The sequence below is a fragment of the Thamnophis elegans genome, chromosome 14 (assembly GCF_009769535.1).
Source record: "Thamnophis elegans isolate rThaEle1 chromosome 14, rThaEle1.pri, whole genome shotgun sequence".
In the NCBI taxonomy this organism is placed as follows: domain Eukaryota; kingdom Metazoa; phylum Chordata; class Lepidosauria; order Squamata; family Colubridae; genus Thamnophis; species Thamnophis elegans.
In genome coordinates this window covers 35,244,910-35,265,082 of record NC_045554.1, presented here as the reverse complement: position 1 = coordinate 35,265,082, position 20,173 = coordinate 35,244,910, and the positions used below count along the sequence as shown (strand labels likewise).

The 20,173-nt window shown below is 39.5% G+C and overlaps 1 long non-coding RNA gene across 1 annotated transcript in view; it reads left to right on the top strand.

The window, feature by feature from the left end:
- Window positions 1–20,173, top strand: part of LOC116517401 — a 262,593-nt gene that overhangs the window by 14,442 nt on the left and 227,978 nt on the right. Inside the window, exon 2 of the long non-coding RNA XR_004256455.1 lies at window positions 17,452–17,549. This is a non-coding gene — a long non-coding RNA (uncharacterized LOC116517401). The remainder of the gene's footprint in view (window positions 1–17,451; window positions 17,550–20,173) is intronic.

Here is a 20,173-nt window from a genome sequence, read left to right as displayed (position 1 = left end):
ATTTTAATGGTCATATTGTGGACCTTTCTTATTTTATTATGGAGTCTGAGAATCTTATGATGGTAATGTTTTATAACAGTCTGATCTAAGCACAGTACACAAAATCGTCTGCTACAATGTCCTACCTATCAATGACTACTTCAGCTTCAACCTCAATAATACACTGGCAAACAATCGATACAAACTCAAGGTAAACCGCTCCAAACTCGATTGCAGAAAATACGACTTCAGCAACAGAGTGGTCAATCATGGAATGGTCTACTTGACTCCGTTGTTACATCCTCAAACCCCCCAAACTTCAACCTTAGACTCTCTACCGTGGATTTCATCCCATTCCTAAGAGGTCCGTAAAGGAAGCATGCATAAGCGCACCAGTGTGCCTACCATCCCTGTCCTAGTGTCCCCATTTATTTGTACCCATTTCCTGTGTTCATGTCAATTTTTATACTTATACCTGTCATCTTGTACATGTTTGACAAACTAAATAACTAAATAAAAAAATCAAATGAAATAAAAATAAATTACCCCAAGTTGTTTAAAGTAATCTAGCTTGATTCTGCTGAGACCAATTTGTTGCAATTTTTTAAGGGTTCAGGGAGAACCTTTTCTAGTGTAGGACTACCATATTTGGACCAAAACCTCCAAAGATTTTCTGTTTGCTGCCCTCTAATAATCAGATTATTGTATGGCTGCTTTAGCAAGGACAATATACACCCTTCCACTGAATACGTAGCTAAATGTCTATGGAGATTCTTAGTCATCAAGGTCGTGATTGTCCCAAAGGTGCTTTTTCAAGAGGCAACTGGACTTCCTTGTTTTTCTTTGAAGACATTTCGATGTGCAGCAAAATGTGTTCAAAGAAAAACAAGAAAGTCAAGTTGCCTCTTGAAAAAGCACCTTTGGGACTTTGCCATTGAACTACAGTTCTAAATATTCAATATATGGGCGATTCTTTAATTGCCTCTTATTTCTTGCAAACAGAATGTTTGCAAAAAGTTCTTGTAAAGGTGGAGCTCGGAACTTGTGATTAATCTAACACTTTTCTTCTTCTTCCTTCGGATCTTTCAGCCTATGTTTGACTGCCTAGAGTAGTGGTCCCAAACATTTTGGGCACCAGGGACCAGTTTCTTGGAAGATAATTTTTCCATGGATTGAAGAGGGAAGGGAGGAGTGTGCAACCTAGATTCTGCACATGCACAGTGTCGCTTGCCCCCTGCTCACCTCCAGCTATGTGGCTCGGTTCCTAACTAGCCGTGGATTGTGTCATGGTTGCCATTCTGCTAAACTATGCCTCATGCGCTGACAGCCTGACATTAGTAATGGGGGGGGGGAGGAAGTACTGTGTGGAGATGGTGAGGGAACCAGGATGGATCAAAACCAGGGGTGGGCTCCTGCCAGTTCTAACCTCTTCCATAGAAGAGGTTCCACAAATCTACAGTGCCATTTAGAACCGGTTCCAGCTCCCTCCCTCCACCCATCCGCACATCATCAAGATGAAGAGCGAGAGGAGGAATTCTGGGAGTTGAAGTCCACAAGTCTTAAGGCTGTCAAGTTTGAACACCCCTGGAGGTTTTTTCTAAAGGGTTAGGGGTGCAAGGGTCTTTTAACCTGACAGCTTTAAGACCTGCACACTTTGGTTGCATTTTGGTTGCTAAGCAAGAGCATTGTTAAGTGAGTTTCACCACATTTTACAAGTTGGCCATGCCCACCCAGTCACATGACTGCCAAGCCACTCTCACCCAATCATATGGCCGGAAAGCCATTGCCACAAAGCAGGCCACACCTACAGAAGAGGTTCTAAAAAACTTTGAAACTCACCACTGATCGAAACCAAGCTGTGCCATCCAATGAGAAGCACCAGTGTTCCAAGGTTGTTCCCAAGGAATGTAGAATCCGCAAAAGCAATAACATTAAGACTTATATATCACTTCACAGTGCTTTTACAGCCCTCTCCAAGTGGTTTGCAGAGTCAGCCTCTTGCACCAAACAATTTGGCTCCTCATTTTACTCACCTTGGAAGAATGGAAGGATGAGTTGACCTTGAGCCTGGTGAGATTCAATCTCCCAAATTTCAGACAGATGGCAGTCAGCAGAAGTATCCTGCAGTACTGCACTCTAACCACTGTGTCACCACAGCTCTTATAAAGTAAACCCATTACCCAATGAGAGACCGTTACCCAAACAATTTGTTAACATCTAATTGGACAGTTATGTCAGTGATAACCAGAGAGATGGCTGGGGAGGGAGGAAGGAAAGTTAATGTAATTTTTGTACATGAAAACCTCAGTTCCAACTTCACTTCTGCTGTGACCATTTTGGCTTTAATAAAGTATATTCATGGCTAATCATGGCTCAGGAGTCTTTATTTTCTAACTTACAGCTGATATATTGGTACCAGTCCATGGCCTGGTACCCCTGGGGACCCCTGGCCTAGAGTTACTCTATTCATAAGACATCTAATTTACATATTAGTAGACTTAGCTGCCATGTTCAAAATGTAACCGGGATTCATTTATTTAAAGAAATTTGGGAGGTGGTTTTAAAGTTGGTGTCTAATGCTTAAAGAACATGTACTTTTTTTTTTACTTGCCCCATAATACTCTGTAAACAAATTATTTTAATATTAGTTTCCAAATGTGTGACACTAATAAGACTTATCTGATTTTTCTATCACTATGTGACAAATCTTTTTAGCTCATTGTTTTGACAAGTAGAAGAGACAAGCAGAAGCAGCATGAGGTTAATGCAGTGCCCTCTGGCATTATTTATCCTTAAAATCAAAAGGAATTTTCAATTAAAGGTAACTGAGAAATAGTAAATGGCAAAAAGGAGAAGGAAGGAAGGAAGTAGTTAGGTAGGTAGTAGTGGTGGGTTTCAAAAAAAAATTGAACCTACTCTGTGGGTGTGGCCTCCTTTGTGGGAGTGGCTTGCCAGCCATGTGTCCTAGCGGGAGTGGCTTGCCGGCCATGTGTTTTCTTTCTTTCTTTCTTTCTTTCTTCTTTCTTTCTTTCTTCTTTCTTTCTTTCTTTCTTTCTTTCTCTCTCTCTCTCTCTCTCTCTCTCTCTCTCTCTCTCTCTCCTTCCTTTTGTGTCTCGTCCCTTTTTCCTTTTTTCTTTCATCTCTCTCTCTCACTTTTTCTTTCTTTTTCTTTTTTTCTTCCTTTTTTTCTTCCTTTCTCTTTCTCTTTCTCTCTCTGTATGAGTCTCTCTCTCTCTCTCTCTCTCTCTCTCTCTCTCTCTCTCTGTGTGTGTGTGTGTGTAAATGGTGGGTTTCAAAAATTTGACGAACCGGTTCTACCGAACTGGTGCGAACTGGCAGGAACCCACCTCTGGTAGGTAGGTAGGTAGGTAGGAAGGAAGGGAGGGAGGGAAGGGGGGAAGGAAGAAACTATTATTTTTTTCTTTTTGTAATTCAAGCTAAAACTAGTTTAAAACTGAAAAAGTTTCTATATCTCTTAAGCTGTGTAATGCTCAAAATTAGAGATGCCCCACAAGTAAATACTGGTGAATGGTTTATGGACTTTCTGATCCACAGCTACCAAAAAAAATGTTATAAATTATGAACAGATAAATAATTTTAATATAAATGTAAATACTTATACCCTGACTGGATAGATTTGGGATGGATACAAAAGCCCCCCCCCAATTAAAAAACAAAACATAAAGAATAAAAATAAAGAATATTCTCCAACCCCCAAATCAAGGTACATCCACGATGCCATTAATCAAAGTCAGGGGCACAGAGGATGAAAATCAATAAATGAATCATCCACAGCTGACTGAATTTGTCACTTTGACTGACTGTCAAAGTGGGGGACAGAGCAATAATAGATTATGTGACATCATCATATATGGATGGTTTGGAGGCTGCTCTTTTCAACCTTTACGGTATGTGTACACCCGACTCTAACGTTTGGATTAACAGAAGATGTCAATGCTCCGCTTTGAACCATTTCTTTATTGATGGAGAGACAAGATTGGGCAATAGCATTCAGTTCAATTGAGGTTTCATGTGGTGCTTAAGAAATGATTTGTATGAATATGATATTACTATTGTAATTTTGGAATGGCCAAATAGTAGATAAATGTCCTTGGTTTATTATATTTTCTGACTCTGTCTGAGGAATGCAGTGGCTCAGTGGCTAAGACACTGACCTTGTCGATCAGAAAGGTCGGAGATTTGGCGGTTCAAATCCCTAGCACTGTGTAATGGAGTGAGCTCCCGTTACTTGTCCCAGCTTCTGCAAACCTAGACGTTCAAAAGCATGTAAAAATGCAAGTAGAAAAATAGGAAACCCCTTTGGTGGGAAGGTAACAGTGTTCCATGTGCCTTTGGCATTTAGTCATGCCGGCAACATGACCATGGAATTGTTTTCAGACAGCACTGGCTCTTCGGCTTTGAAATGGAGATAAGCACTGCCCCCCTATAGTCAGGAATGACTAGCACCTATGTGCGAGGAGAATCTTTACCTTTACCTTTTAACTTTGTCTTCCTTCCTCCCTCCCTCCCTCTCTTCTCTCCTCCCTCCCTTCTTTCCTCCCTCCATCCCTCCTTTCCAGTGGTGGGTTTCAAAAAATTTTTGAGCCTACTCTGGGTGTGGCTTCCTTTGTGGGAGTGGCTTGCCAGCCATGTGACCTGGTGGGAGTGGCTTGCTGGCCATGTGTTTTCTCTCTCTCTCTCTCTCTCTCTCTCTCTCTCTCTCTCTCTCTCTCCTTCCTTTTGTCTTTATCCCTTTTTCCTTTTTTCTTTCATCTCTCTCTCTTTTTCTTTCTTTTTTTCTTTTTTCTTTCTTCCTTCCTTTCTTTCTCTTTCTCTCTCTGTGTGAGTCTGTCTGTATGTGTGTGTGTGTGTCAGTGGTGGGTTTCAAAAATTTTTGGAACCTCTTCTGTAGGTGTGGCCTGCTTTCCGGGTCTACTGGTGGAACCATTTCTAACCGGTTTGGTAGATTTGACAAACCGGTTCTACTGAATTGGTGCGAACTGGTAGAAACCCACCTCTGGTCCTTTCTTTCCTCCCTCCCTCCCTCCCTCGCTCCCTCCCTCCCTTCCCCATTTACACAGTCACTTTATTTTCCTTCTATTCCCCCCACATTACTAGGAGATCCTTTGATGGCTTCAATCCTTTGCTTTTCTGTTCATAAAACTGGATGTGAAAAAATTTTCCCCAGGTGAGCACGATCACAGTCCAAATTCTAAATATGGATTCCATCTAACCAGTCAGAATTTTGGCTCCAGTTGCTATATGTGGCAAGCATTTTATAACGGCATAATGGAGGGGAAAAATGAATGAAAACAAATGAGAAGAGAGGATTGTATATTTATAAAACAGACACTGGATTGAAACCCTATGGAATTTTCAGACTATCATGGCATAAAGATTTTGTTTCACTTCACGCATACATCTGCCATATTTCAAGTTGGTTGTTCTTACAAGGTGAAGAGTGACGTGATATAATTTGCTTGCCCACCTTAGATTTAAAAGAAACCAGGTGGTAAGTATTTCTAAGAGGAAATACAGGGGATCCTGTTGTAAAGTTTTTACTGCAGCAAATTAAATGCAACTGTTTCTTGAACAAAAGACAGATTTTCAGACTTAAAAATGAGAGAAAAATGTTGATAAGATAGAAAATTTTGATTTGAGTGTAAAGGGATGCTGGACTCAACTTGACATATAAAGCTAATTAGAGTGAATTTGAAACTTGTACTTGATGAGAAAAATTAAGCCTGCCTCTTCACATTTGAATTTAAAGTGGAATATGTAATTTTAAATTTTAAATTTAATGTTAGTATATTTCACACACAGAGAGAGAGAGAGAGAGAGAGAGAAACACAAAAACACACACCAGTTCATTTATCCCTGCATGGACACTGTTATATTTATATTGAACATTTCAATTTTCCCTTAAGAGCAGGACGAGAAATTCATTTGGTTTAAATTGTACTGAAAGTGGCACTTTTTCCCCTCCCAATTTTTTTGCAAAGCAGCTTTCTGTACAAAGAAACCAATACGTCTGCAATGCAAAAATAACACACAAAAATACCTGAAGGGAACATTTTGTGCAAAACATAACAAAACAAAATGCTTGGTTGGGAAAGTTCATATTGGAAATGCAGGTTTTAAAAACTTGAAGCACGTAATATTAATGCTTTTCTTTCTTTAAATGGAGAACCATTGAAAAGTGAGGTGAAAGAAATGTTGTGTTGGTTAAATTGAAAACCGGGGAACATATTAATGGCTTGCATTCATTCATCTCCATTTTCTTGCTTAGAGGTGACTCACATTGAGTTCAATGGAGCATTTTTCCAGCCTAAATCCTTATACTTGCAGACAGTGAAGAAGTAGAATATAGAATAACAGAGTTGGAAAGGACCTTGGAGGTCTTCTAGGCCAGCCTTCTGCTCATGCAGGAGACTCCCTACCATTTCAGATAAATGATTGTCCAGTCTCTTTTTGAAAGCCTCCAGTGATGGAGCACCCACAGATTCTGAAGACAAGCTATTCCATTGGTTGATTGCTCTAACTTTTAGGAATTTTCTCCTTAGCTGTAGGTTGCTTCTCTTCTTGGTTAGTTTCTATCCATTGTTTGTAATTAATTAATTGCTGTTTGTAATGCGATCAAGTGGGTCCAGAGGTATTTCATGAGAAGAGTCCTCCACTCCTCTGCTCACAATAGAATCCCCTATGCCACCAGGCTTGAAATTTTGGGCTTGGACAATCTGGAACTATGTCACCTGCAGTTGGACCTAAGCAGAGTACACAAAATTGTCTGCTACAATGCCCTACCTATCAATAACTACTTCAGCTTCAACCACAATAATACACAGGCAAACAGTTAATACAAACTCAAGGTTAACTGCTCCAAACTCGATTGCAGAAAATACGACACAATGTTCAGCAACATTGTGATCAATGCCTGGAATGCTCTACCTGACTCCGTTGTTACTTCCTCAAACCCCCACAGCTTCAGCCTCAAACTGTCTACCGTGGACCTTACCCCATTCCTAAGAGGTCCGTAAAGGGGGCGTGCATAAGCGCACCAGTGTGCCTTCCGTCCCTGTTCTACTGTCCACATTTATTTGTATTCATTTCTTTCATTCATGTCCATGTTTATACTTATATCTGCTACATATTTTGTGCATGTTTGACAAACTAATAAATAAATAATCACTATTCACAGCATAAAATTTTCATATTTCAGAACATACTGCACAGCCGTGTATTCCTCATGTTGGGGAGTTCAGCTTTCTCCAAACGAGGAAGTTGTGACATGACAGCAACATGACCTGCCCCTCTTGATCTCAAACAGCAAAAGACAAGACTCTGTAGAAAGGAATAATTATTGAATTGAAGAAAATCCCTCTGACTTTGTCTGGTCACTTCCAATTACAAATGAGGTACATGTTATAGTGGCGAATCCATTTTTGAAACAGCTCCTTATTGTACAATGTCGAGCCAGACAGGATTCCCTGGAGAATACAAGCAGCACAGATTCAATATGACAAAAGAATCTTTGAATGTAGCTTTTTTTTTCTCTGGCTTTTATTATTATAATTTTAATTTCGGAAGCCTATTTCTCCCTTAGCCACCTTGTGTCCTACATTCATTTGTCTTTGGGGACTAGAGGAAACTGGAGTGGGCCATTTTAAAGAATACGAAAAGGCTTTATTTTCCTGTATTTCTAAAATTAGTTTTCCAAATTAATTAGTCACACTCAGCAGGGCTGGTTTTTTTCTTTTTCTTTTGTTTTTTTCTTTTCTTTTTCTCACATCTTCTACAAAGAGAAGCCCAGCTGTAAGAATGTTTTCTGAATATTGTGTTATTTTGATTCTGATTGGCAGTCATAATCTTAATACATGAGTGCCTTGGTCCAATGCAGTAATAGCAATAGTGTCAGAGGTGAGTTGCTACTGGTTTGGCCCAGATTGGGTGAACCAATAGTAGCGGTGGCGGGAGGTTCCTGGACGCTTGTGCGGACGCGCTCCCAAACTGGTAGTAAAAAAATGGCAACCCACCACTGAACACTATGTGTGTTTGTGTGTGTTGGTGTGTGCATGCACAGACAAAATGATGACTAAGTTGCCCATGGTAGATGCTCCAACCAAAGGAAAATAGGATAATAACAGGAGGAATGGGTGAAGAATTAGAATCCTTCTCCTTTTTGCAAGAAAAGAAGTGGTAGAACCTGGGGGTGGAGTTAAAAGAGGGATCAGCCTAGAATCCTTTTGTAGCCACAAATGGTTTAAGCCCAACCCTCCTTGAATTCCATTGACCCTAATCTAATTTTTAGTTGAGAAGATTCTTATTCACAGGCGTTTTTGCAATAAATCAGTTTAATCGGACCTTCAGGTGCGGACCTGATCTTTTGCACCTAACCCTTTAAGTTTTAAAATTAATATACTGCTTTCAGAATTCTGAATATGCTGGTCAATGAGTACAGTTACACCATAATTAATATTTTTTGGGATATTTTTCAAATTTTGAAAATTATCCTGCCTTTTCTCTTGGTTTGGTTGGGAGAGGATCTTCGCCAGATCCAGATATCCAGAGTTTATTTCTCTAATTTCCTGAAATGTCTATCCATTTTGTTAGTTATAGGCAGATACGTCCAAATATCTTACACCGGGCTCCCTTCAAAGGAGAACTTTATTTTTTCTGGCAATCTTTATTTGCTCAGTCTCTGCATATCTGAACAAATAGAATTGCCTCTTTTTCTCTTGGATGACAAAATAAACACAGTTCAAAAGTCTGAATCTGATTTATATGTTGCTGGACAGGATGGAGCCTAATAGCTTGAATTTATTATAGTTTTTTTTTTTTAGGTGCTTCCTGGTGTTAGATGTATTGACAGGCAGGTTTGGAGTAAAGTTGTTGCTACAGCAGGAAAACATTCAGTGAACAGGGGTCCCTAGTATTAATGCAAAGCAGATGCTTTATAATTGCCTGGCCTTGCCTTTTGACTTGTCCTGACTTGTTATCAGGACAACCCTGGTTTGTCATTCACACAGTCTGAAGGTGAAGGTAATTCTTGACATTTATTAACATTGTCAGTAATGTTCATAACATGCACATGCTTAGCAAAACAGAGTTGCTTAATTGCCTAATATAAACCTGTTGACTTTCTGTTTTGCCATTAGTAGTTCATGAATGCTGAAGTTTTGAGATTCTGACCCAGGCTAGTGTTCTGATCAAGGCTTCCCGAGAGCATGAAGCAAACTCCTTGTCCCCACGAAAACCCCCTTTATTAATTTACTGTGAATTCTGCTCATTCACATCTGGCAAAGTCTTTCCAGGGAGGATTTACAGTCACAGACCTTATCTGGCTTGGGGAACTGCCAGGACGATATCTGCAAAACTTGGCAAGGAGTCTAGGAGAATGACTAGCACATATATTGTGGTGGGAACCTTTACCTTGTTGTTCAGGTCCCTCATTCAGCCTGGATGGCAGGAAATTGGGGGGGGGAGTGTTTCATATCATTCAGATATGAATTTAGGAATGAGAGTGAGCCATTCTTTTTACAGTTTACCAGATCCAGTATTTACTCCAGACTAACATTCTAGTCCTTTTGCTGAAGTTTGTGTGTAGTTCTTGCTTCCATGATCTTTGTGAGCTGTGTGGGGGTTGATCTTCTAAAGCCTTCAGATTTAATAGAAGCGCAGAAAGTCAGAAAAAATCTGCTAACCATTAGAGAGATGGCTGGACAATGAAATATAATCATTCAGAAATCAAACATTCTTTGGATATTTTGCAATTAATGGAATGTGGGGAACGTCTATCATGGGAACTTCTCTGGAATTTCATTTACTTCTAAAACAATTTTGAAAGCAATTTGCATGTAAGATGGACTGTAAAAAGAGATCATTATCTCGGCCAGTAGATTTCAAAGGAAAAGCAACAGGGAGCAATTAAGTTTTGGAGGATAAAACTGTCCCATTACCAATATGGATTTAAAATCAATTTGCTCTCTAGCCTAACACTTTACAAGGATTTTATAGGTAGAATAGAACTATTTTACACCTGTCTCTTAGGATAGCCTTATGTTCCAGCTTCATTGGGGTTGCCCAGAAATTCTATCATGATGGGGCTCATATGGATGATTGGGGCTCAATACAAATTCCATTATTAGCACAGCTTATTGGAACTAAACCAGGGGTGAAATCCAGCAAGTTCTGACAGGTTCTGGAGAACCAGCAGCAGAAATTTTGAATAGTTTGGAGAACTAGCAAACACCACCTCTGACTGGCCCCAGAGTGAGATGGGAATGGAGGCTTTGCAATATGCTTCCCCAGGAGTGGGGAGGGAATAGGGATTTTTCAGTATCCTTCCCCTGCCACACCCACCAAGCCATGCCCACAGAACCAGTAGTGAAAAAATTGAATTTCAACACTGAACTAAACCAAAATCTCAACTTTGAGATGGCTGACAGTTCCATTGAAGGTTCTTACTCAAATAAACTGGAACCCATACTTAGACAACTAAAAGTCCAGCCTTTCCCCCATAGTACTGCTGATCTCAGAATGAAAGGGGCAATGAGTTATGATACTAAACAATAAATCCAATCTGAATAAGACGAATACAAAGAGGAATCCATACATTATATGGAAATTTAGATCCTGGGTTGGTGGGGAGAGCAACATTCCAAGATGTATTTCCTAGAATCATAGGGCTAGAAGGGATCTTGGAGGTCTTCTACTCCAACCGCCTGCCCAAGGCAGAAGTGCTTCTGCCATCCCAGACAAATGGTTGTCCAAACTTTTCTTGAAAGCCTCCATCAGTGAATCACCCACAACTCCAGGAAGCAAGCTGTTCTCCCGCCTAATTGTTCTCACCGTCAATAAATTCCTCCTTATTTCCAAGATGGATCCCTCTGATGAGTTTCGATCCATTGTGTTTTGTCCTGCCCTCAAGTGCTATGAAGAATAATTTGATACATGTGTTTCCATATTTTTCACAATATTCCTATTTGTATCAATGCATGATATTTGGTTAGTGATACCTTACTATCAAAATATATAACCTTATATAACTTAGTGTTTACCTGCACAAGTCAACTAGTAGTTGACTTGTGCAGGTAGTAAACTAGTAGTTGACTTGTAAATCAAGATAGAATCAAGATCCCGTGAAGTATTACACTTGGAATATTGCATGCAGTTTTGGTCGCCAAGATTTAAAAAAGATGTTGAGACTCTAGAAAGAGTGCAGAGAAGAGCAACAAAGAGGATTAGGGGACTGGAGGATAAACATATGAAGAACAGCTTCAGGAACTGAGTATATCTAGTTTAATAAAAAGAAGGACTAGGGGAGACATGATAACAATGTTCCAATATCTCAGGGGCTGCCACAAAGAAGAGGGAGTCAAGCTAGTTTCCAAAGCACCTGAGTGCAGGACAAGAAGCAATAAATGGAAACTAATTAAGGAGAGAAACAACTTAGAACTAAGGAGAAATTTCCAGACAGTTAGAACCATTAATCAGTGGGACAACTTGCCTCCAGAAGTTGTGAATCCTCCAACACTGGAAGTTTTAAGAAGGGATTGGACAAACATTTGTCTGAAGTGGTATAGGGTAAGTGGTATATAGTCCCTTCCAATTCTGATATTCTATTCTATTCTACTTTGATTCTCTCCCACAATTAACTCTTTTCTCTTCCTGACATTTTAAAATTGTTTTTCTTAAATCCTGATGAAACTTGTGAATAGTGATAACTTCCTCCTATAGAAAAAAGGGGTTCCATCACAAATCCGCGCTCGACTAAACCGCGTCCGACTAAACCACGTAGCTGACATCATCAACAGGGCGACAACAGCGCGGAGAGAGAAGCACGCTGTAAACCCTAAACCTAAAATTAACCCCTAAACCTAAACCTAGCCCTAAACCTAACCCTTAACGTAACCCTAAACCTAATCCTAACCCTTAACGTAACCCTAACCCTAACCCTAACCCTAACCCTAACCCTAACCCTAACCCTAACCCTAACCCTAACCCTAACCCTAACCCTAACCCTAACCCTAACCCTAACCCTAACCCTAACCCTAACCCTAACCCTAACCCTAACCCTAACCCTAACCCTAACCCTAACCCTAACCCTAACCCTAACCCTAACCCTAACCCTAACCCTAACCCTAAACCTAACCCTTACCTTAAGTTGAATCGGCTTGCTTTCAAAGCGCTATTTAAAGCGCCCTTCTTTCTCCGCGCTGGCTGTTGTCGCCCTGTTGATGACATCAGAGACGCGGTTTAATCGGGCGCGGCTTAGTCGAGCGTGGTTTTGACGGGTCACGGAAAAAAGGAATTAAATAAAATTCTCACTGATTTTTTTTTTTTTTTTTTGCATCTCTCTTGTGTATGGTTTTACTCTAGCTTGGCTCCATCCATCAGATACTTGAAAACAATACTAATGATGCCTCATTAGATATTTTGTTCTTAATGGGTACACTGGAAACATTAGCCCTTTCCCATTGGATGGATGACGAAATATAAAAGAGCAAAACAAAAGAGAGCAATGCAAAATCACAAAAGGATGGCAAAGAAAATTAAATATAAAGCTTGGAGATGAACAGATCCTGAAGTTGAGAGGTCTGATGCATTTAATCAAAAGCAGATGCCCACAAACGTTATTGTTATTACTTTTAACAACAACCTAAAATAGTGTTGGAAAGAATGACTATTTTTAGAAAGTTTGCTTGCCCTCTGGAGCGCATGTGAAGTTTATTCATCCAGCTTCATAGTCTATGAATTCTGGAATGAAAACAAATCCCAGTTCGTTCCATGGTAATTGAGACATTTCACCCTTCTTTGGTGTAATTATATTGTCAAATGGAAGACTATTCAAGTAATTAGTAACATAATTAGGGGAGCTTTTGTGCTCACTCTGTCTTCAGCTGAAATACAATCTTTATTTCTAATGCCCTTTTTCCCCCCCAGCACACGCATATATCTAAAGGGGAAGGGAAAAAGAAACACACACACACACAAACACACACACACACACAAATCAGGCGACTCTAATGAACAGGGGAGCCATGCAAAATTGAAACTTTTTTTTTTAATATAGCCAGCTTGGAGACAGATTTAACTCACCATCTTTAGACAATAAAGTGCCAGTCATAAGAAAAGGAGGATTGCAGGACATAATATAACTTCACATCTGCCAAGAGTTTGGTCTTTCTTGTGCTGAAGGATATTATGTTCGGATAATCATTAGGCACTCAGAAAAAAACACTACCCTGTAGCAATACATGGGCATGGCTGTTAAAATCTGGGGAGGCGGGAATCAATGAAAACAGCCTCCCTTGGATAGAATTTAGCATGTGTTTATGTCTGTATGTCTGTCTCCTGCTTGTTTTGTATTAAAATAAAAACCTCAAGACCACAGAGGAGGCATTCAGTAACAAAGTGTTGAATTTCATAAATATTTTACAAGCTTGTCGACTGGTAGATTTGGCTTCGGTTTGGTCTGCTCAGTTGAAGTTATTTTTATTCCTCGTGCAATGATCCCCTCTCCCAGCATTCATATAAAGTGGAGTTCACGTTAAGTCGGATCGTTAAAAAGGTAAACACGGTAGACATGTGTTGTGAGAGGAGGGTTCCCATGAGCTACACAGAACTTCTACCGCAGAACAGATGTATGGACTACAAATTACCAAAATAAATAACTAAATTAGAATGGAATTGAATGTCTGTTATTAGGTGAAATAAGTTTTGAAGAGCCATTCAAATTTTACATTGATTCAAAGATACCCCCCACCCATTTGTTTTGACACATCCCCTTTATTTTGATGGGAAGATTTGATTTAATGGCCTTCAGACGGAATCTTGAAATCAAATCTTCTCATAGATCTATCGAGATGTTCCTTTTATTGTCATGCATTTCTATTCTCTTGTGAGAGACATCAAAGATTGAAATAATATGAATGAAAGTTGAGATGAACATCCACCAACATTAGAATATCATGCAGTTATGCTTTTTGCCATTCAGTTATTTCTTACTAGTTTCCTTTTCTATTTAATGTCAGCTTTGGGTACACATGCAACATGCTTGGACTTCATTGAACTGTTTGGTGTTTTCCAATCAAGCTGCCATTGGATTTCTCCAAAGTTTTCATTCCATTGAAAAAGGATTTTCTTCCTTATCCTTTGGATGCTTTAGAAGTTCTCACCTGGTGCACCAATTGCCACCCTATCTGGACCGGGAGGCACTTCAGATAGTCACTCACGCCCTCATGACCTCAAGACTGGACTATTGTAATGCGCTTTACATGGGGCTGCCCTTGAAAAGTGTTCGAAGACTTCAGCTAGTCCAGAATGCAGCCACACGAGCGATTGTGGGTGCACCTAGGTACACCCACATTACACCTATCCTCCGCGAGCTGCACTGGCTGCCCATGGATCTCCGGACTCGCTTCAAGGTGCTAGTTGTTACTTATAAAGCCCTACATGGCATCGGACATGGGTACCTGAGAGACCGCCTCCTGACAATTACCTCCCAAAGACCAATTTGATCGCACAGACTTGGCCTTCTCCAGGTTCCATCTGCCAGCCAATGCCGGCTGGCGACCCCCCGGGGGAGAGCCTTCTCTGTTGCTGCTCCGGCCCTCTGGAACGAGCTCCCTGTGGAGATCCGGACCCTCACTACCCTCCCGGCCTTCCGTAAAGCTACTAAATCCTGGCTGTTCCGGCAGGCTGGGGGCTATTAAAGCACCCAGCCCTGTCTTAATTATGACTGCTGTGGATTTTAAAATTGTTGTATTGTCTTATTTATTCCCTCCCCTGTTTATTGTAAGCCGCCCAGAGTCCTTCGGGAGTGGGCGGCATACAAAACCAATAATTTTATTTATTTATTTATTTATTAGACTTATATACCGCTTCATAGGACTATCAGCCCTCTCTAAGCAGTTTACAAATTTTTTAGCAAATTGAGTCAGCAACTTGCCCCCACAGTCCGGGTCCTCATTTCACCCACCTTGGAAGGATGGAAGGCTGAGTCGACCTTGAGCCGGTGAGATTTGAACCGCTGAACTGCAGATCACAGTCAGCTACAGTGGCCTGCAGTACTGCACCCTAGCCACTGCGCCACCTCGGCTCTTAAACTAAATAAACCTAACCTAACCTAACCTACTGTTGAGTCTGTTTTAGCACTGCCAATAATTGTTCTTAAGCAGCTGCTATTGTTTTCTTGTAAGATATGACCCATCAGCCTGCAGATTTCCTAACTGTCCAAGCAGATTTTGGATTGAAGTCCACAATTTTTAAATGACTCAGGTTGTTTTCTTTCCATGATAAAGGGAGCACTTGGTGGTCTCTGAGCTTGGTTGTTTACTTGCAGATATTTCATTAGCTAACAAGGTAACATCATTAATGCTAGTGAGTGTGAGGTGTGTTCTCTGTTTATATACAAAGGTTTTCCCCGCCAGCTTGTTGGGTGGTGATGGTTTTCCCTTGGACATCATTTCCTCTTCCTAAAAACCAATAGGGTATTGTTTTCAGCTTGGTTGTTTGTCTGGTGTTAATCCCTGCTTATCTGGGTGTTCATTGCTTATCAGATTTTTTTTGTTTACTTCTTAGGTTTTTAATGTTTGTGTTTAAATGTGATTTACCTCTATGTATCTACTGATGTCTGGTTTTTTTCCCCTGAATATTAAACTTCAGTGTTTTGGGATTTAGCTTGCTCTATGAAGCTCCCAGTTTCCTAGCTGAAAGTATGGTTGAGTCTGCCCATGTGTTGTGAGATTAAGCAGTTTTCATCCTGCTTCTAACTGCTAGTTGGCTTTCAGAGATGCTTCTGGTCATTCACTCTATAGTATAAATTATTTAATAAACAATTTTTTGTAAACTAAAATCTACAGATGTTTTAAACTAATAAACATACAAAACTTCTTTTATCTGTTAATTCTTGGGGCTGCCTTTTTCTTTTCTTTCTCTCTGAAAACTTTTATTTGAGATGGAGCAGCTGCAATAGTGCAGCATGTTCCAAATGCAACTACATGATTTCATTTAGATCAACCAGTTCTGAAGTTAAAAATGGATGTGCATTTAGTTATTTTAAATGTTAAAATAGATCTAATAATAATCCTGGAACTTAAATTTTCCCTCTTAATTAACAACCCACAACAGATGGATAGACAGGCCAGATGTTAATTTCTGCAGACTTCAATCTGCTTAAAAACACTGTACATTAGCAAAAACTGAAAAAAATTGTTATGGCTTAGATGCTAACTACATCCAGTTTTCCAGATGTATTTTATATATGTCAGCATCTGTATATTTCCAGAGAATGCTGTGATTTCATTTTTTTCAGAGCATCTTTCTATTTCCAAAGCCTTTCAAATGTTAATTAGAATCCAATTGCAATCATATTTTAATGCTTTGCTTTCTTTTGTAAAAAGGACAATACCAAAGTACCCATCTGTGTGTTATATAAGTCTTCCATTGTTTCCGTTCTCGTCCTCAAAACAGAATTGTTGAGTAACTGTCCATTAATCTTTAGTTCTGCTCCTTTCTCAAGCAGATTCTGTAGACGTTTGTAACCAAGCAGTAACATTGCTATTAAAATGGGTCTTTTTTTAAAGGAAATCATTCCTCTTTGTACATATTAAATTATACTTGGCTGAACCATAGTTTACAGAACTGACCCTTTTGCTTCAATTGCCAGAATGTATGGAAGCATAAACTATTCATAGTTGCTGGATTCAGATAATACTTTGAGCCATAAACCAGCCAAGCTAATTTTTAACCTAGCATTATTTATGAACTTGGCCACTGTCAAAGCAGTTTACAATAAAAGGCCAATAATATATTAAAAACATTGAGCAGTCAAAACTTACAATATTTATTGAAAGAAATCTCCGTGTGGTTTATAGTTGTGGAAGGAACTCCTTGAAAATATTACCAAGTTGTTCTATTCAATATAGATATATAGATATGAAGATAGATAGATATATCTTCATCTTCTAGGCTTTTAGTAAAGGTTTTGTTTTGGTTCAATAAATTCTGAAATATGTTATTCTGTAAGTGTTTAATAGTACTAGTGCTTTTGAATACTATTGAGTTTGAAAGTGTTGATCTTATTATCAAAACATAAAAAGAAGGCTACTCTCTCACTCTGAATTCCTGATTTGCAGTGTGGATATGATAAAAACCCCTTTAGTTCTTAGAATTATAACAATTTCTGAAATAATGCACATTGGAAATGGTCAGTAATATTTATGGTGGCCTTTTTTCCAGTCCTATGATGAAACATAGAACATTTTCTTATATTGTCATTTTGCTTATAAATCAAATTTCCTGTCTGTAGCTAAAGATTAATATAGAACAACTGGAAATTATCAGAGCATAGCTGATTGAAATTACACGGGCATAAGAATCAAAAGACTCTCTGGCCTTCTTTGAGTAATATCTTCTTATAGTAATTGCCCAATTATTACTTACTGGGATTATACACGTTCTTTATTCCAGATTAAGAATGTGCCTTTCCACTAGTACGGTTGGTCATCTAGCTGTCTTACCTCATGGCTGTATCAGATGCTGGATGAATCCTTCCCAAAAGATCACAGGTAAGTTGTAAGTTTCGAAATTGATCTCCTATATCAGGCATGTCTATCAACCACCAGACAAACTGGTTAAGTAAAATCATTTCCATAAACTGCTTGCACATCATGCTCACACTAACCAGAAAAGTCATTGCAGGACAAAACGATCTTAAAATGTAGGCATAACCCTGGAATTTGACTAAGGCAGGGCAATTTTTGAAATGTAGGGTGCTCGGTACTTACAGGACTTCATTTATTGAAGCAATTTTTCTGCTATTTGCCTTGCTCAAAAGCAAATAATAGGCACTTTGAAGTAGAATAAAATGCAACCGTTACATCTAATTCTTAATAATCAATTAAGTGCATTAAAGCATGTACATAGTAATCCATCTAGATATATATTTATGACAGTCATGAAAGCTCTTGGTATAGAAACAGATCTATAGAAGGTTTCTGAAATGTGTGTGAGTGAAGGTAGATTTCCGGAGAAGGATCACCAGCAGAGCAAAAAGTATCCTGTATAGATAGCCAGATGGCATCTATATGCTTCAGCCTAGAGAAGCAGGACTTCTTCCAATTTTGTTAGCAATTGCCATAGTCTATTGTCCTCATTAGGTGGCAACATCTATTTAGACCTTGTTTAGACTTGGAAGCTAAGCTGACTATACTGTTGTAGAAGAACTTAAGGTTGTTGTTAGTTTATTGCCGTCAGTATCAAAGATAGCATGACTCTTTGTATCAGTTGTTGGAGAACCTGAGTGGAAAAGGGTAATTGCCTTCATGTTCAACTGTTGGGCTTATTGTTGATGACTGTGGGGGCCAGGTCAGTAGACTACACAGATGTTTTTTCTTCTTGTTTTGCCTGAAGCAGTGTGATTGTCCTTGTGTTCCATTGAGTTCTTGATATTTATGTCATTATTTATTTCTGTTGATAGAGAACATCTCTCTATTAGTTCTCCCCTAAGGGGGAAAAAAGCAACATATTTATATACATGCAAAGAGAGACACATGCACGTATTTACCCATATCCTTATGGACACAATATTGTTGTACTGGAAGGTGTATACTTCTGAAATCATGCAATGGCCAGGAATATTTAGGATGGCTGATGCAAGTTGGCAGTGTTCAAGACAACACCTTGAGTTAGGAGGACAGGTCTTAAAAGGAGTGGAACAATTTAAATACCTTGATAGCATCATGGATACAGATGGGGGAACAGTAGCAGATGTAAAATGCTGAATAGGTAAAGTAACTGCCTATTCAAATACACTCAGCATGGACCATATCCATCATAAACCAAGATCAGATTATTTAATGCCATTGGCATACCGACTGCCATCTATGCCAGTGAGACCTGGAAGAATATGTGTGTGTGTCTGTGTGTGTGTGTGTGTCTGTGTGTCTGTGTGTGTGTGTTCCAGCATAACTCTGGAATGCCTCAACCAATTTCAACCAAACTTGGTACACAGATGACTTACTTTCTGGAAATAAATACTGGGGGGGGGGGAGAGCCCTAAAACCCCTCAGGATGTGTGTTCTGTTAAGATACATCCTGTTGTGCCTTAAACGACTTTTACTGTATTACCGTAAAATGGCTTCTACTGCACAACGCAGTGGAGTTGCCACAGTAACAGCTTCACAATATTCCACAAGGGGGCTCCCTCTGCTAAGGCGGAAAATTCAACATTAGAAATTACATTGGTCTGGACAGTTTCTCCCTATAAATAAATTCCCAGGCAATACTGGGTTATCGGCTAGTTATTCATAAGCACAAGGTCTTCCAACAATGTTGTGTCAGAAAGTCTCTTTATATCTAACATTAGGACCATGTCACAAATGAGGAAATTCTATAAAGAAGTAATTCCTGAAGACTTTCTGTGATAGTGAAAGAACAGAGAATGTGCTTTGCTGGACCTGTGTGCCACATGAGTGAGCAACATCCAACAAAGACTGTAATTCATTGAAAACCACCAGATGGTCAGAGACAAAGAGGAAGGCCAAAGAGAACTGGTGCCAAACATTTCAGGGAGGTCTGAAAAACAACCTTAAATGGAAGGATGTGGACACCGTAGCTGCAGACTGAAAACTGTGGAGCATGCTTGCAGCCCAATGTGCTTTGAACAGAACATGAGAATAATAATGATTCTCTACTTCTATCTATCTATCTATCTATCTATCTATCTATCTATCTATCTATCTATCTATCTATCTACTTGTTTGTTTGTTTGTCAAACATGTACAAGATAACAAGAATAGGTATGAACATAAACAGGAACAAAGGAAGTAAATACAGATAAATAGGAACAGTAGGACAGGGACAATAGGCACACTGGTGCGCTTCTGCATGCTCCCTTTATGGACCTCTTAAGAATGGGGTGAGGTCCATGGTAGACAGTTTAAGGTTGAAACTGTGAGGGTTAGAGAATGTAGCAACGGAGTCAGGTAGAGCATTCCAGGCGTTGACCACTCTGTTGCTGAAGTTGCATTTTCTGCAATCGAGTTTGAAGCGGTTTACCTTGTATCGATTATTGCCAGTGCATTATTGTACTTGAAGCTGAAGTAGTCGTTGACAGGCAAGACATTGTAACAGACAATTTTGTGTACTATGCTTAGGCCAGACAGCAGGCGGTGCAGTTCCAGATTGTCCA